A 17,925-nucleotide genomic window follows, 5' to 3' on the forward strand; every position below is an offset into this window, starting at 1 on the left:
GGCAAATGGCATGTTGGCCTTCGTAGCGAGAGGGTTTGAGTACAGGAACAAGGATGTCTTGCTACAGTTGTACAGGGCCTTGGTGAGACCACATCTTGAGTATTGTGTGCAGTTTTGGTCGCCTTATATGAGGAAGGATGTTCTTGCCATGGAAGGAGTTCAGCGAAGATTCACCAGGCTGCTACCTGGGATGGCAGGAATGACGTATGAGGAGAGATTGGGTCGATTGGGCTTGTACTCACTGGAGTTTAGACTTATAAAATTCTGACAGGACTGGACTGGACAGACTAGATGCAGGAAGGATGTTCCCGATGGTCGGGGAGTCCAGAACCAGGGGTCACAGTCTAAGGATAAGGGGTAGGCCATTTAGGACAGAAATGAGGAGGAATTTCTTCACCCAGAGAGTGGTGAACCTGTGGAATTTTCTACCACAGAAGGCAGTAGAGGCCAATACATTAAATAAATTCAAGAAGGAGTTGGATATATTTCTTAAGGCTAAAGGGATCAAGGGGTATGGGGAGAAAGCAGGGACCGGGTACTGAATTTGGATGATCAGCCATGATCACATTGAATGGTGGAGCAGGCTCAAGGGGCCGAATGGCCTACTCCTGCTCCTATCTTCTATGTTTCTAGCAAAGCCCGTTGCGCATTCTTGCTGCTTGGCCGGGGTCATGGGGAAAAAGATGTACTCTCGTCTTCTTTTATATAGAGGGCATTTGTGACCTGACGGATGCAGCAATGCACTGCGAACTGGGAGATATTGGCGATGTCCCCAGTAGCTGATTGAAAGGAGCCAGTGGCATAAAAGTTCAGAGCCACTGTGATCTTCACTGCCACTGACAGAGACGTCCTGGTCCTCAGTAGAGGCTGCAGATCTGGCTGCAGCAGGTGGCAGAGCTCAGTGACCACCTCCTTGCTGAAGCGCAGCCTTCGCAAACACTGCTCCTCAGTCATATTAATGTAGGAGAATTTTTGGCGAAATACCCTGGGAGGGTAAGGTCTCCTGTACAGAGGCCTATTGGCCCTCTTCCGTCTGGCCATGATTGCCACTCTCTCTCTGCGTCTCTGTGCCCTCCGAATCTGATGCCGCAGGACGACACCCCCATTCAGTGCAGCCCCCATAGTATCTTGGCAATCAAAGTAATGAAGGTCAAAAACCAAAGTACCTGCAAAGTTATTGTCAGAAGCCAAAACTACTTCAGACAGCATTGACTCAATGCAAAAGTCTCTCTTTCTTTCTCTCAAAATCTCTCTCTCTCAGAACGAGTGGTGCAAAAGTGTCTACCACAGAAAAAGCCAGGAAGAGGCCCCCTTTAAATAGCCCCAGCCCCACAGCAACTGGGAAGCGTTCCAGTCTACCTGTCGTTGGTTGCGCCAGGCGGAAAGGAGGGGGCGCCACTCAATTTCCATTTCGGGGCGTCACAAGTGCGTTGCCCGATGGAAGTGCCGGTTTTCTGCATGCACAGCGCATGCGCGGGAAATCGGCACTTCCGCTCCCCTGAAAGCAGGGGTTCAGAGGTGGAACGCGTGCGACTTTTGAGGCAGCGCGTGCGCATTGAACTTCGGCTTTTTTGTGAATTGCTGCAGTGAGGGTAAGCCCCCAGCATTTACACATCTAAAAAGCAGAAGTAAAGCCCCCGAGAAGCTCCGTAACGCTCAGGAGGAAGAACTATTTCATCAGTGGAGCTTCTGAACTGCACATTTTTGGTTGTGAAAGGGAGAAAAGTTATTTTAAGAAAGTCTGAGGTAAGTTTCCAACTTTAATTTTTTTTTTTAAACGGGTTTTGAGTAATGTAGGTATAAGGATCAACTCTTGCTGTGTGCAAGGCCTAATTGAATTAGATTTGTTTATTAAATGTGAAAATGACTGTTTAATGAATAATTTAACATTTACAAAATTTTTAAGAAAGAAGCTTTTCATCATTAATATATATGCTTTTAAGTAAGTATGTATGTATGTCTGTATATATTCCTTTAAGTATGTGTATGTATGTATGTATATATTCCTTTCAGTATGTGTATGAATGTATGTATGTAATTATGACTTTCAGAAAATGTTAGTTATTGGAAAATCATCTCGGGCTGTGATATTCATCAGGCGGGTTTGACGTGTTACCAAGCCGATAACGCATGTTTCTTGCCATAGCCCGAGGTGATTTTCTAGCCACTCACTTTATTAAAATGACTTTAACAAATCTTTCCATTTTTTCCTTACAAGGACGTCTGTGCAAAGAGGAGGCCTGTGAGCGAGAAATATGCCCTCTAGAAATGGTGCCCTGATGCTCTGTGTGATTTTGCTTCAAAGAATTCGAAACGCCAGGGAACAACATAGAAGAGTGAGGAACCATAACCGTCTCCTGATCAGAAGGAACTACTACCCACCCCAGAGAGTATACAGGGAGAGGCAATCATTTGAGATGCTGTCAGAGGAGTTGTGTGTGAGGAGGCTGCGCTTCAGTAAAGAGGCATGTTGAAGGAGGACCTGCAACCATGCTGGAAGACCCGCACTGCCTTGTCAGTGAACATGAAGGTAACCACAGCATTGAACTTTTTTGCAAGTGGGTCATTTCAAGCAGGCACCGGTGACATAAGCAACATCTCCAAGAATGCTGCGAGGGTCTGCATTCACCAGGCCACAGATGCCATTTTCCCTAGGCTTTCAGAGTTCATTAAGTATGACTTGTCCACTCGACATCAAAAGGAGATGGCCTTTGCATTTCATCACATTGCTGTGTTCCCCAAAGTGATTGGGGCCATCGATGGAACCCATATTGCATTGAAGGCACCACTGGATGCACCTGTGACATACATCAACAGGAAGGGGCATCATTCATTGAATGTAATGATATTATGTGATGCGCACCTCAGGATCCTAAACATGAATGTAGCGCACCGGGGAAGTAATCATTACTCCTTCGTCCTCCGTAACTCTAACTTATATGATGCTCTCAGCAAATTGCCTCCAGGATCCGCATGGATATTGGGTGACAAGGGCTACCCGCTAAGACCATGGCTGATGAATCCCTACCGCAAGACCAATAATGAGGCGCAGGAGAGATACAACCAGGCACACGTGTCCACACGTCAAGTGGTGGAGAGGACAATTGGAGTTCTGAAATCATGCTTCCGGTGCCTGGATAGATCAGGGGGGACCTTGCAGTATTCTCACCAGAGAGTGGCAAGGATTGTGATGGCCTGTTGTGCTTTGCATAACTTTGCCCTGCAGGAAGGACTGACCCTTAACACTGCAGAAGAGCTCCCTGCTGAAATGGAGGACATAAGCAATGCCAATGTGCCTGTGGCCAGGCCTCATGGGGAGGAGCCAAGTGCTGCCGAAAGTAAGGCTGCTCGGGAACTGCTAGTAGCCAACGCCTTCACGAGGTAGTGTCGCCTTGTACCTACCCCTCCCCCCGCAAAGCAAAGAAAGGAGCAGACACAATTTAAAGTGAAGCAGTGAACTTTTATTGCATCATCAAACAGTTTTCAGATTCAGTTTTGATGTAGATAGTTTATAACTTTTAAATGTTAACTAGCTATTTTCTACTTTTCAAACATTTGTAAACATGAATAGTTCAGAAAAAAATTTGTAAACAGTTTAAAGTGACTTTTCCTTGTTTCTTAGTGCAATTAAGACATTGAAGATGTTAACTACCTATTTTCAACTTTTCAAACATTCGCAAACATAAATAGTTTGGAAAAAACTTTGTAAACAGTTTAAAGTAACTTTTTTTGGTTTCTAACAGTTGTTGTAAAAATACTTTTGCTCCAATAAAAGTTGATTTTTTTTTCAAAGTGACTACAGGCTGTACTGTTTAAACAAAAAGGTTACATATCCTTTCAGTCAGAAATATACATGACAATGAAAAAAGCAAAGACAACATTTAACATGTCAATAAAATGAAAATTTAAACAATTGAATGATTTGCCCCCTCGCATCTGTGACTGAGGGTCCAAGGAGGTGCATTGCGCAAAAGGTGACACCGTAACGTTTCCTGCGCCTTTTCCCTCCCCGTGACTGGAGCCCTGAGGAAATTGCTGAGGTCATCGTCAGTGAAATTCTGAGTTCTTTTAATGACGTGAATTGTGCTCATTCCAGCCATTTCACTTTGCTAATTAAATAAAATGAATGAAAAAATGCTTTCAGGGCTTTTAAAACTCTTGAAATTGCTTCAAATCTCTTTAAAACTATTCCTTTAAAAGTATTTAAAACTTTACAAAAGTTAACAAAAGATTCATAAAAATACAAAGAACCAACTCAGCATGCTGCTTCTGATACTAACAAGGCTTTGTTGCTTGTGAGAAAGATTGGGGGCGTGTCTTATACTAATGCGACCTCACAGGGCGTGTCTCCCTTACACTCCACGCTGGACGCTTCGCGTAGGCTGCACTCCTGGGCGGCGTGACATCAGACAAAACCCGGGACTGCTCCTGAAGAAAACGGAATTCCACGCTCGCCGAGAACACAACGGCCGGCGCGCTAGGTAAGTGCACATCGGGGGCTTACACGCACGGCCAGCCCCCGACCCTAATTTCTGGGCCAATGTGTCATACTAACTGAAGGCAGAAATCTGGTATTGGATACTTGTAGTGAACCTCTGATTTCAATCATCATGGAGAAATATGCCACATCTCTAAAAGAAAACTAATGCATGGTAAAACAGTGTTACTGACCCAATTCTGTACCTTTCATGACTGGGGATACAGAAATAATCAGTTCGCTTTTTAAAAGGATTCGAATGAAAGTAACATTTTAATTAACCAGGTGAAGGGAGCTAAGTCAGTAAAACCCCATCTCCACTGCAGTTTTTCACAACAGGTTTGGCTTATTTGAGCATATTTACCAATTGGGAATTGGCATTTGAAGATCAGACTTATTCAAAACTAGACTTAACATACAGTTTAAATTCATTTGACAGACAGGACATTAATAAAATATAATGGAATTCACAGATATGCAATCATCACATATTCAAATTCAAGGCAACTTTTCTAAAATGTCTTTATATTAAAAGCGGTGAATTTAATTATCGGGTGGCTGGCAGCCTGATCCCGCCTGCAGGAGGGTTGGACCTCATTAACATGGTGACGATGTGCTGCACTCGGCAGTGGGCATCCCACTCATCAGCTCGTTGACATTGGACCGGTGTAATATCGAATGGCCCAGAGGTTATCCAGGCAACAGAAAGGTAGGTCTGGCATGGGGGCAGGAGCCCGGAGTGGCAGTAGCCCACATTATTCTTGTAAAGTCAGATGAATTTTGCCGGCGCAGACGCGATGGGCCGAAGGGCCTCTTTCTGTGCTGTATAACTCGACTCTAATTTGAATGAAAACTCTTTCTATTCCATGAGGTTGATGTGAAGGGACTTGATGTACACTTGGGTTCCACCTGCAATGCTCTGCAATCGAGGAAGCCCTGCCTCCAAGTGAAAGCTCTTTAAGAATAAGCCATTTGCTATAAATATTGTTGTAACTTGACCAAAACTGAATTTTTTTTTACCACATTTTGATATACCAGCATGCTTTGATAGGTTGAGAGGTTCCTGTGGAAACTTGTGCGAAAAAACTGTTCACAGATAAAGGAGATCTTGAACAGGAACAGAGACTTTCTGCCAAAAAAAAATGTCAAAGGCTGCCAAATGTCTTTCAACAGATAAGGGAAACAGACCTTCATAAAGTTTTGTGGAGAAGAAGCTATTAGCTATTGAACTGTGAAACTGTTGCAAAAAAAATAGAAACATCTTCAGACTTTGGAATGTAACCGGCCTTGAAGGCCCATGGATGTTTAATGGACTAGTGATAAGAGGGCATGAGAAACAACTGATGACCATTATGCCACATAGTTAGGGGTTGCCAAATTTTGGGTTATAAAAGGTGCTGTTTCAAGACCACTCGCTGCTGCTGTCAGGGGCAACCTGGTCAATTGCACAAAATCATACGTCTAGTCACAGTCAAATTGACCACTCGCTGGTGTTAGTACATAAGTGGTTTTGTTTTGCTTGAGCTTAAAGTAAAGGGATAGTCCTGTGTATGTTTAGGTATAATTGGGAATTATTATACGTAACAAGACTATTGGATTACTTGTAATCTCTTGCTGATGTTTAAGTAAAATAAGTTTTCACGGGTTCATTGGGTTTTGTGTTGTCTGTTCAATGTGTCTGAACTTTGGAAACGGTTTGACGGGGAAATTTCCGCAGGTCTTACACTGTGTATCCTGTGATACATGCAAATAATAGGTTTATCATTTGCTTTATGCACATTTTCACTGCAGACTGCCTGATGCCGCAGTGTGCCCAAGGGTGGATTGTAAAGATATGGTCACATGAAAAATTCATGCTGTGGTAACCTTCCTTTAAGGGGCGAGCTGTTGCTGTTCCAGATGTAGTCTTTAGGTTATCCTGTCACAGATGCTACAACTTTGTGGCAGCCACCCTTGCAAAGCAGAGGTGGTGAAGGCAGGTCTCCTCTGACATATCCAGATACATATGGAGCAATTTATAGCATAGTGATGGGTCTATAGCAAGTGCCTTACAGATTGTTGCACCTTATCAACTCCTCCTCCTCAACTACATCATGCAGGACATTTTGAACCTCTAAAGGAAAACCCATCCTCACCACTTTGTATAGTGCAATTTAAATGCCAGCAGCAACCATGAATAATGAAGGAAAGCTTTGGCAGGAAAAAACATCCAACATGTACGGTGAATTCCCATTGAAACCCACTAATCCCCAGAGAAAAATGCAGCAAAATGGAATTGAAATTTAAAAAAAAACTTTTAGCAACAAGGGGGAGAAATTGGGTGAGTAGCGCCACCTGTTAGCGCCTAAAGAGGCAGTCAGTGGCTGTAGCGCCACTGGCTGCGTCTCCGGCGATATTCAGTAGGGGCGCTAATGGTGGCATTAGGCATTTGCGCTGCGCCGCCACCGATGACGTCATCAGTGTGCGCAGCGCCCCATTCGTGCCCCGTTCGCGATATTTGGTAGCGAACGCCGCAGTTGAGCCGCTCGCTACCCGCGCCCGGTTCACGGGGCCTTACTGTGCTGGCAGCGGCGCAAATTAAGGTGGAGGTGCGGGGCGGCCGCTTTTTCAGCGGCCGCCTGCCAGCACCTCCGTCCCCGGCCTCCTAACTCCCCCCCCCGCCGCGGCATTGCCGGCTGTTTTCCGAGAGCCCGGCACTTCTCCTTGGTGCTGAGCTCATTTGCCGGCACTCGCGAGCGGGGATCGCGCTGTTGCAGGCACCTCCCCCTTAACAGTGGGAGGAAGGCCTGCAGTACCGCAGCGTGCCGTGCCGCAGCATCTGGCGCTGCGGCACGTTGCGCTGCGATAATCAGCTTCAGCGCCCTAAGAGGGACGCGGAGCGCCTCGAGCCTCGCCCCGTGTCCCTCGAGGGGCACTGAAACTGAATTTCTGGCGATCGGTATCACTCCGATCGCTGCGCTAAATCCTGCGCTCAGGCAACTTTTGCGCCACTTTGGCGCCCCAACCCAATTTCTAGGCCGAAGACTTTTATCAACCACTAAAATTGCCAAATCCCTGAAGAAACCTGCTTGAGCAGAACAAGTCCCACGTTTTCTGTTTATATAGGCACTATGGCAGACTAACACCCAAAGCTGGAACATTCAGCGTGGGATTTTTAACCCTACTTTTTAATATTGAGACTAGCCTCACTTTTGGTTCACAAGTTAACTCCTGGAAAATCAAATCAGAGGTGTTGTATCCGTGTGTTAATAGAGACACGGAAGGCAGGAGTTGGTTTCACAGGTGTTTACTGAACAAAATCTGGAGGTGAACTAACAGATACAAGACAATATACAAGCTTATATAGCCCGAGTGGCCATTACCAGCATTACAGTACACAGGGGGCTCTTAAAGGCACATACACCACAATTCCTCCCCTTTTAGACAACCAGTACATAATATTTTAAGTAATCATTAGTTAACATGTTACAAGAACAATAATCTACACATTGCTGCCGTTAATCAATTATAAGTCAGTCTCTCTGGAGGCTTCCTGACTCGGTCCGGATAACGCCTCGGTGGTGTAGTAGTTTCTGGAGGTGTTGTAGGTTCTTTTGGCAAGGCTGATTCGGCTTGAATGCCAGTGTCGGGTTCATCTGGTTCCAGTATCACCGGATCGGAGGTAGATACTATGGGTATCTCTACTTCATCATTAGGCGTATAGAGTTGTGGTGTAGGTTGTCCCTTTTCGGATGACTCTATGATCTGGTCAGCATGGCACCTTATTATGCTTTCTCCAATGTCCACGGTATACATCAGCGGTCCTAGTCGTGTGCAAATAGTTCCAGGCTGCCATTTCTCGGTACGGTAGTCCCGGGCCAAAACTTGTTGACCTATCTGGAAGGTTCTAGTTGGCCTTTCATTCATGCCTTGAAATTGCCAGTTCTCCACGTCCCTTCTGATGTTTGGCTTGATCAAATCCAGCCGGCATCTTAGGCTTCTATTGAAGAACATCATGGCGGGAGTTTGGTTTGTAACCACATGTGTTGCATTCCTGTATGCAAACAAGAAGTTATCTACCTTATGCTGAAGTTTTATGTCTTCATTACCCATGGCCTTTATGGCCTTTTTGAAGGTCTGGACAAACCTTTCAGCCAATCCATTGGTGGCGGGATGGTATGGGGCAGACGTGTAGTGCTTAACCCCATTGTTTTTTAAGAACTTCCTGAATTCTTCGGACACAAATTGCAGTCCATTATCAGAACAGATCTGTTCAGGCAGCCCATTCCTGGCAAATATGGTCCTTAATACCGTGATGGTTTTTTCCGTGGTGGTGGAGGACATCTTTATTACCTCCAGCCACTTGGAGTGTGCATCAACCGCGATTAAGAACATTGAGTCCATAAATGGACCAGCAAAGTCGATGTGTACCCTTTGCCATGGAGATGAGGGCCACTCCCATGGATGTAGAGGGGCTTGTGGTGGGGCGTTTTGGACCTTCTGGCATCCTAGGCAGCTCTTGGTCATTTCTTCGATGTCTCCATCGATACCTGGCCACCACACAAATGCTCTGGCTAGGTTCTTCATTTTCACTCCACCCAGATGCCCCTTGTGAAGCTCCTTTAGCACTTTATCCTGGAGTTTGGGTGGAATCACCACTCTGGATCCACACATCAAGGTTCCTCGGCACACTGACAGCTGTTCTCTTCTTTGCGAAAATGCTGGCAACAGTGGTTCGCCATGTGCTGGCCATCCCTTCACCGTTAAATCGTAGACTCGTGAGAGAGTCGGGTCATTTCTCGTTTCCTTTTCAATGGCAGAATTTGTTACTGGTAGACATTCCACTATGGTAGAGTGGAACATCTCCAATGGGTCTACTGTAGGTGCCTCTTCTACCATTGGCAATGGTAGGTGCGGTAAACCGTCAGCATTCCCATGCTGTTTTGATCCTTTGTATTCTATGTGATATTGGTGTGCCCCTAGGAAAAGGGACCACCTCTGTAGCCTTTGCGCTGTCATAATGGGAACACCCTTTTTAGGGTTGAATATGGAGACGAGGGGTTGATGGTCAGTCAACAAGGTAAATTTTTGTCCGTGTAGGTAATGGTTGAATTTCTTCACTCCCCATACCAGGCTGAGTGCTTCCCTGTCGATCTGGGCATAGTTACGCTCAGCTGAGTTCAATGAGCGTGACGCAAAAGCTATCGGCCGCTCCGAGCCATCAGGGAATCTATGCGATAATACCGCTCCTATGCCGTAAGGGGATGCATCGCACGCCAGTCTGATTGGCAGTGATGGGTTGTAATGAGCCAAAACTTCCTTGGACGTGATCAAGCCTTTGCATTTATGGAAGGCATGTTTACAGTCTTCGCTCCATTTCCAAATTACTCCCGTTTGTAGCAGTTCGCTAAGAGGGTGCAGAAGAGTTGACAAGTTCGGTAAAAATTTATGATAGTAATTTATCAATCCCAGGAACGACCTTAATTGTGAGACATTTTCAGGTGCTGGGGCTTTTATGACCGCTTCAATTTTTTCAGATGACTTATGCAACCCTTCCTCATTAATTATGTGGCCACAATATGATATTTGTTTCTGGAAAAATTCGCACTTGGGGCGATTTGCTCGTAGGCCCCGTTCTCTCAGCCTAGTGAGCACCTGCTCCAAATTGGCAAGGTGCTCGTTGTCGTTTTCTCCTGTTACAAGGATGTCGTCTAGGTAGCATTGAGGCCCCGGAATCCCTTGGAGGACTTGTTCCATAGCTCTTTGCCAGATAGCTGGAGCTGATGCTACTCTGAAAACCAGTCGATTGTACTGGTACAGGCCTTTGTGTGTATTTATCGTGAGATACTTTTTAGAGGCCTCTTCAACCTCCATCTGTAGATATGCCTGTGCCAAGTCAATTTTGGTGAAACGTTTCCCTCCGGATAGTGAGGCGAAAATATCTTCTATCCTCGGAAGAGGATACTGTACCGTATGAAGGACCGGGTTTACAGTCACCTTGAAGTCCCCACAGATGCAAAGTTTTCTCTGTTCTTCAGATTTATCATTATTCAACGTTTTCTTCATGACCGGGATGATGGGTGTTGCCCACTCGCTCCAATCTATCCTGGATAATACGCCTGCCTTTTCCAAATTCTCCAGCTCTGCCTCGACTGCTGGACGAATTGCGTATGGCACCGGCCTTGCCTTAAAAAACTTGGGAATTGCCGCATCTTCCACTTTTATTGAGGCGGTGACGCCTTTCAAGGTTCCTAGTTCCTGTTGAAACACTTCCTTGGCATTGGCCAAGATGTCTTTTAATCGTTCAGGTATGACGTCATCATCATTTTTTTTCTTACTGGTCACCGTCAGTGCCTGAATGGAGTTCCAATCTAAACGTATCTTCCTGATCCATTCACGTCCCAACAGCGGTGGACCACCATCTTGCAGAACGTATAAATACAACTTCTGTATTTCCTTGCCGTTGTATACAACAGGCACCCTTATTTTCCCTTTGGGGTATACTTTCTGCCCCGTATATGTTTTCAAGATAATGGATGTGTCTTTCAAAGGTATATGCGGAAATAGCCGCTCGTAATCCCGTCGACTTATGACGGTCAGAGCTGATCCTGTATCTAGCTCCATTTTAACTGGGGACCCCGCTATTGTGAGGGTAACCCAAATGGTCTGGTAACCTTCTTTGGCAATTACATTATGTAATTTGAGACAGCTTAGTCTCTTGTTTCTGGAGTTGCTATCGCTCTTCTGGTCTTCGGAGCTACTGTCCGTCATCATTTGTACCTTTCTGTACTTTTCCTTATCGATTTTTTTCCTGTCCGTGGATTTTTTGTGTCCAGATCGGCATACACGTGCAATGTGTCCAATCTTTCCGCATTGCCTGCATGCTTTGTCCTTGAACCAGCAGTCCCTCTGGTCATGGGTGGATCTGCCGCAGCGATAACATCTCTCAAAACCCTGTGTCATTTCATGGGTGCCGAAGTCTTGTGTCTTTTGTTGTATCTCTGCAGCTCCTCTTGCGGCTGCTTCGTATGATACAGCCATACTGAAAGCCTTGTCCAGTGTCAAATCTTTCTCAGAAAGCAGCCTTTTCTGTGTTCTTTCACTTAGGAGACCGCAGACGAATTTGTCTCGAAGAGAATCTGCCAGTCCTGCCCCGAATTGGCAGTGCTTTGATAGCTTCCTTAATTTGGTGAGGTAATCAGCGTTACTTTCATTCTTGTGCTGATTCCTCTTGAAGAATTTGAATCATTCCGCTATCAGCAGCGGTGTTGGGTTTAAGTGCTCCTGTAGGGTATCAACAATCTCCTTAAAATTCTTGTCTTTTGGTTTGGCTGGAGTGATTAAGTTTCGTAACAGCCCGTATGTCCTTGCGCCCATTAGATTTAGAAGTACTGATGCCTTTTTATCATTTTCTATTCCATTTGCTGTGCAATATACCTCCACTCTTTCCACATATGTGGTCCAATCCTCTATATCATTATCGAAAGCATTAATATTGCCAGCCTTCGGCATCCTGAAAAAAAAATGGCGCTTCCCGCGCTTTCCTTTCTTCCCTGCAGAAAAAATGGCGCTTCCCGCGCTTTCCCGCCGCTGCTGCTGCTGACAACGCTGTTTTCCGCAGTTTTTATTTGCAGGTGGAGACTCGTTCCCGCCGGACTCTCTGGGACTTTTCCCCACCTCTGCTTGGTCCGAACGCCGACCTGCTTTGCAGAGCTGGCCATCTCCCGAGTGCTCCCCCCCTCTGTCTCTGTTTGCCTCCGCCTTCGCTGCTCGGCCCCGCTGCAGAGTCAGCCGATGGAGCCCCAGCCGGCCGCCCAGGAAGGATTATTGCAGTACCTGCCACCAGCTCGGCTAGCTGGTGAAACCACAGTTTTTTTTTGTTGTTTTTTTTCTTTCTTGCTTTTCTTCGACTTTCGTCTGAGGAATCGATCTCCTTGAGGTGCTGCCGAATTGCAGGTAAGTCCGTTTCCAATTCGTCACCACTGTTGTATCCGTGTGTTAATAGAGACACGGAAGGCAGGAGTTGGTTTCACAGGTGTTTACTGAACAAAGTCTGGAGGTGAACTAACAGATACAAGACAATATACAGGCTTATATAGCCCGAGTGGCCATTACCGGCATTACAGTACACAGGGGGCTCTTAAAGGCACATACACCACAAGAGGCTCATTCAGAAAATCTATGCCATTGAGTACAAGGGTGTTGGTTATTCCTGGAGCAGGTATATTTTGATAAATGGAATCCCAGATGAAGTAAGAGTTCTCCATGCCCAGCATTCTTAACCTAACATCATCTTTCTATCACTGCGGTAAGAAGTTCAGGATTAGGGTTTTTCTTGCGACTCATACATATGAGCAAGTGCAGAGAAAAAAGTAACTTTACTGTGGATTGATTTTTAGCTACCAGTTAAGATCCAGCTGACCTGTACAAATTAAATCTCTTTACTGTTTGAGAAGGAGGGCAGATTGAATAATAGTGATTGCTTGGTTAGAGGAAATTATGTCAAACAAATAAATGGTACTGTAGCCACTGAAATTGAATACTCCTGAGTAACGGGATCACACATTTCATTTGTAGTCAACGTGTGTCTCTTGTATTCAACCTCACTAATAAGATTTGGAATTTAAGTGAGTCATTAGTACTAGGGTGGGAAAAGATCTCTGCAGACAATGATTAGCTCTCCTCATTTTTAATATGAAATATATCTAAATATACCCTGTGCCTGAGAAGCAGAGCAGCCCAGTACATTAAATATGGAGTCACACTATCAATACCCTCTTTCAAAAAGATTAACTTTTAGATCATTTTGTTTTGTTCCTTCTATCTAACTCTTTGTTATATGTTTTTGTTTCGACAGCTAGCACTGATATAATAGTGATGATGCATGTGGAGGGATGTAGTGAACTTGATACTGTGAGGGAGGGGAATTAATATCAATGGAGATATAAAGGCCCATATTCCAGGTATGGGTATTTTTATGAGAACTTCATACCAGGAGAAAAATACCCAGCACTAAAGCTTTAATGTCACATCACATTGTCTGATAATTGGTTTAAATCAGCAATAAACACCTACTGCTAATGGACTAAAAACTTAAGTCAATTATAATTGATGGATTCCATTAATTTAAGTAGCTCCGTTATAATATAATATTTCAAAACCCTACGCAACTGCGGCCCTGAAACTTTTGGGTGGGGGAAACAAAATCTCTTATACTCAGAAAACCATTCCCAATATTCAGCTTTTCCTTGGAAAGCATTCTATTTCAAGAGAATTACTGAGCTGGTATCCGAGGGCTGCACAATGGGCTTCCCAATAATAATAAAATAATTCAACTTTATTGTCATTGTACAATGCACAAGTACATGAACAACGAAATGTGATCTTGCAAGCTCCCATGAGTCCAGTACAAATAACATTAACATTAAATGTAAATAGCACTGTCCTGGGAGAAGCAAAGCCGCTGCGTCTGTGTGCGCTGCCATTCCATTGCCACCATTCCTCCTGTCTGACAATCTTCAGCCCAACGCCCGGGCCGGCTCACCAGCCACCCCTCCCAGGGCTCCTTCTGTGACCTTCTCACCAACCGCCCCTCCTTGGGGCTCCTTCTGTGACCTTCTCACCAACCGCCCCTCCTTGGGGCTCCTTCTGTGACCTTCTCATCAACTGCCCCTCCTTGGGGCTCCTTCCGTGACCTTCTGCACCTGGTCTTCCCTGATGGTCACCCCTCCAGGTACTAACCAGGCCTGGTCTCTGCTTAGCTTCACAAACCTTGCCAGTGACCCTGTCCCTAGTCCCAAGAACAGGGTCCCACTTTACATATAATATATATATGCTGGAGGAAGAAAACCAGAAGGAAGTTGTAAGGGAATTCAGATTAATCGGGCAACACCAGAGGTGAGCCAACCCATTCCAGTACGACCCATCTAGCAGGATTTATAGTCTAAAGACATGATCCAGAAGCTCTATTCCAGGAGAATGCACTTCACTCGTGAAGTTTTAAATGAATAATGTTCGTTGCTGCTGTCAAATCTGCATCCAATGTCTGACTGTAGCAGATAAAATGACCGCAATTCTCAACTTTCATGTGACAGGCTCACTACAGGGAGCCACAAGGGTCTTTTGACAGATCAGCCAATTTGCTGATGTGCTACTAGTGAGGTCATTAAATTTCTTCAGACACTAGGCAAGTCCTACAGGGGTCCCACTCATAGCCACAGCCACCTTCTTCCACATGGCTCATGCTGCTCCTTCCCTGGTGCTCCAACAATGGCACCCCTCTATTTTCTAATTTGAGCCAGCAACATTTCCACATCATCCTCAGAGAAGTTCAATTCTCGTCTTTTCCCCTTCTGTTGCAGCAGTTAATTCACTTCCTCTTCCAAGAGCCTGCTCAGCCCTTGAACTGCAAGCAGCCCTTTATGATACGGTAAGAAGGAAGACTAATGATTTGAAGAACATTGCTGGTTTGAACACTATTTACAATGAACTGATTTGGATAGCAATACAGTCCATTTCTGCACTATTTTGAAGGGACACTGGGATACAATTTGCAATTGCAACATTGTTGTCCAGCAATAAATAAACTATTATTTTTCAAGTGGCAAAATCCAGACCATCTTCTGCATGAGCAGTCTAATGACAGCAGCACCCAGAAGCTCAGTCAAAAGACTGATTGACCTGTGCCACATATGGTGAAGATGCAAAATGCTGCAGATTTCCAGTGTGTATCTGAAATAAAGGAGGAAAAAAGATAATTTAAATTGAAAGAAAAGTGATTAGAAAACTGTTTATTCAAAATACCAAGTCACTATTATGAGTAATAGAATGAATTACCTTTGTCTTTCCAAAACATACGGGTTCCTTACACATATATGCAAACAATTGGTACTATTGAGGTAGCGCTGTTGACTTATGTAAATATATATACAAAATTAATGATAATAGAAGGTTATCATGAGAGCTTGAAAGTTGTTGAGGATGTGCTAATTGAAAGTTAATAGGGCATTTTGAATACATTTCAGGAATAGGTTCCCTGCTATTAACACCCGACATTCACAATTTGGCTGATGTGTGAAAATCCTCGTTCTTGTCTTCAAACGATCTCACCAGTTTCCTCCCTTCCCAATCGCTTCCAGCCCTACAGCAAGACAGAAACTGGACTGAAAGAATTTGAATGGAGAGAGAGTTGTGTGGCACTATTATGTTCTGGAAACTGAGAATAAAGAGAGGTTAAGGTGGGCTGTTCTTAGATATTCTGCATAATTGATTTGTACTTCTTATTATGCTGTAATTTAGTTCTTGTAACACTTTTCAGGTCAGTTATTTAATTTCTGCAGTTCTAACTATTTTTGCATATATTTATTGGCCCTGAAATTCCTGGTCTCTGTCCTGCCCGTGGAAGTGCAACCATCCATGGAGATAGACGCTAACCCCTTCTGAAATCCCCAGTCAGCTCCTTATAATTTTGTTGCACTGGACATAACAGAGAGACCCACCAGCAATGTCAGTTATGCCTGGGGATTCCCAGAAAACTTGGGTGGAGGGAGGAGGCGGGCAGAGCTCAAGGCGCAAGACCACCTTTAAAGGGCTATAGCACTTTTAATGAGTCAGCGCACTGGGGGAGACAAAGATGGCACCTGCAAAAAGGAGCAAAGAAGAGAGCCTCAAACTTCACTGAGCACAATGTAAATGTACTGCTGGGTGAAATAAGACAGAGAAGGGATGCCATCCTTGGTTCTGGAAGCAAGACAACTGCCAATGCAGCTGTCCATGTAAGGTGGTAGCAGGTGGCAGTGCCATTTAGTGGTATTTCCATAACCCCAAGAACCTCCTTGCAATGTCGGGACAAATTTATACCTGATGCAGGCAACAGAAGTAAGTAGCATGCCAACTAAGTTTCAGGACTGCCTGGTGAGACTGTCAGTAAGAAGCCATCAATCTCCCCCCAGCCATTCAATTATTAGGAGCTGCGTGATAGGGTTTCCCAGAACATAAATAGCTCCGTACATCAGTGTGTCTCTCATGTAGATCCCCCCACTTCACCACCCCCTACATCCTGCCATGCATGTTAACTGTTCGAAGCTCACCTCCCATGTCCAAGTGTCAGTACACCTGCTTCCATTTCACCCCACACTTTAAAAGCTAGCACTCCTTTGAGATAAAACTCAGAGACTGATGCTGCCATATCAAATGTCCTTGCAGTAGAAAGTAGCACACAATGCTAGAGAATGACAGATACAGGAATCCTAACATCGACATTTAACTCAACAGGAGGAGGAGGTCATGGAAATGCTCTTCTCAAGCTGTGACAGATAGAGAAGTTGCAGGTCCTGTGCTCACCATTGGTTCACAATGACCAAGTGCACATATGAAAAACTGAATGCTATATATACACACAATGCCCGAATTTCTGATACATGCTCCTAGTTGGTGAAGGTCCACACCAGGAGCGCAAATTCATAAAATTGCCTCGGATTTGTTTCATAAAGGTGAAAAAACGTAGTAGTTAACCCAATGAAAATCAAACTCACTGGTACATTGAAAATATGTGATTATGATTATCGTCACAAACTTCAGCAACCTCAGAGCTACATGGTCACCCAGACTATGATCTTCCTGATGGTGTCCTTGTAGCAAGTGAAACACTTTATTTGCTGAGTGTCACCAGTGCTCACATGCCGGGGACTGTTGAAGCCCTTTCCCTTCTGTAAAGAAAAAAAACACCGGGAATTTTTTCAGGGCTTATAGACTCATACAGTTATAGATTTATACAGCACAGAAAGAGGCCCTTCAGCCCATCGTGTCCACACGGTCATCAAGCCCTATCTATCCTAATCCCATTTTCCAGCACTTGGTCCGTAGCCTTGTATGCTATGGCGTTTCAAGTGCTCATCTAAATGCTTCTTGAATGTTTTGAGGATTCCTGCCTCTACCACCCTTTCAGACAGTGAGTTCCAGATTCCAACCACCCTCTGGGTGAAAAAGTTTTTCCTCAAATCCCCTCTAAATCTCCTGCCCCTTATCTTGAAACTATGCCTCCTGGTTATTGACCCTTCTACTAAGGGGAAAAGTTCCTTTCTATCTACCCTATCTATGCCCCTCATAATTTTGTATACCTCAATCAGCCCCCCCCCCCTCAGCCTTCTCTGCTCCAAGGAAAACAACCCCAGCCTGTCCAGTCTCTCTTCATAGCTGAAGCGCTCCAGCCCAGGTAACATCCTGGTGAATCTCCTCTGCACCCTTCCACTCTGCCACTGTAACTTTGGTGAAAACCCCTTTTACACTCATCAAAAATCTTTCTCAGCTGCAGTTTTCCTTGCCTGCCCTTTGTAGGACTTTGTAATATTGAAATATTCTTAGTATCTGTCTTTTATGCTCCACTTCTAACATTACAATGATCAATTCAGGGTTAACAATACTCTTCTATGAAACTATTTATACAGACATTGACACCAACAACCTCTTTG

The sequence above is a fragment of the Somniosus microcephalus genome, chromosome 14 (genome assembly GCF_052327205.1).
Source record: "Somniosus microcephalus isolate GS21.2 chromosome 14, FLI_Smic_1.0, whole genome shotgun sequence".
NCBI classification, from domain to species: Eukaryota; Metazoa; Chordata; class Chondrichthyes; order Squaliformes; family Somniosidae; genus Somniosus; species Somniosus microcephalus.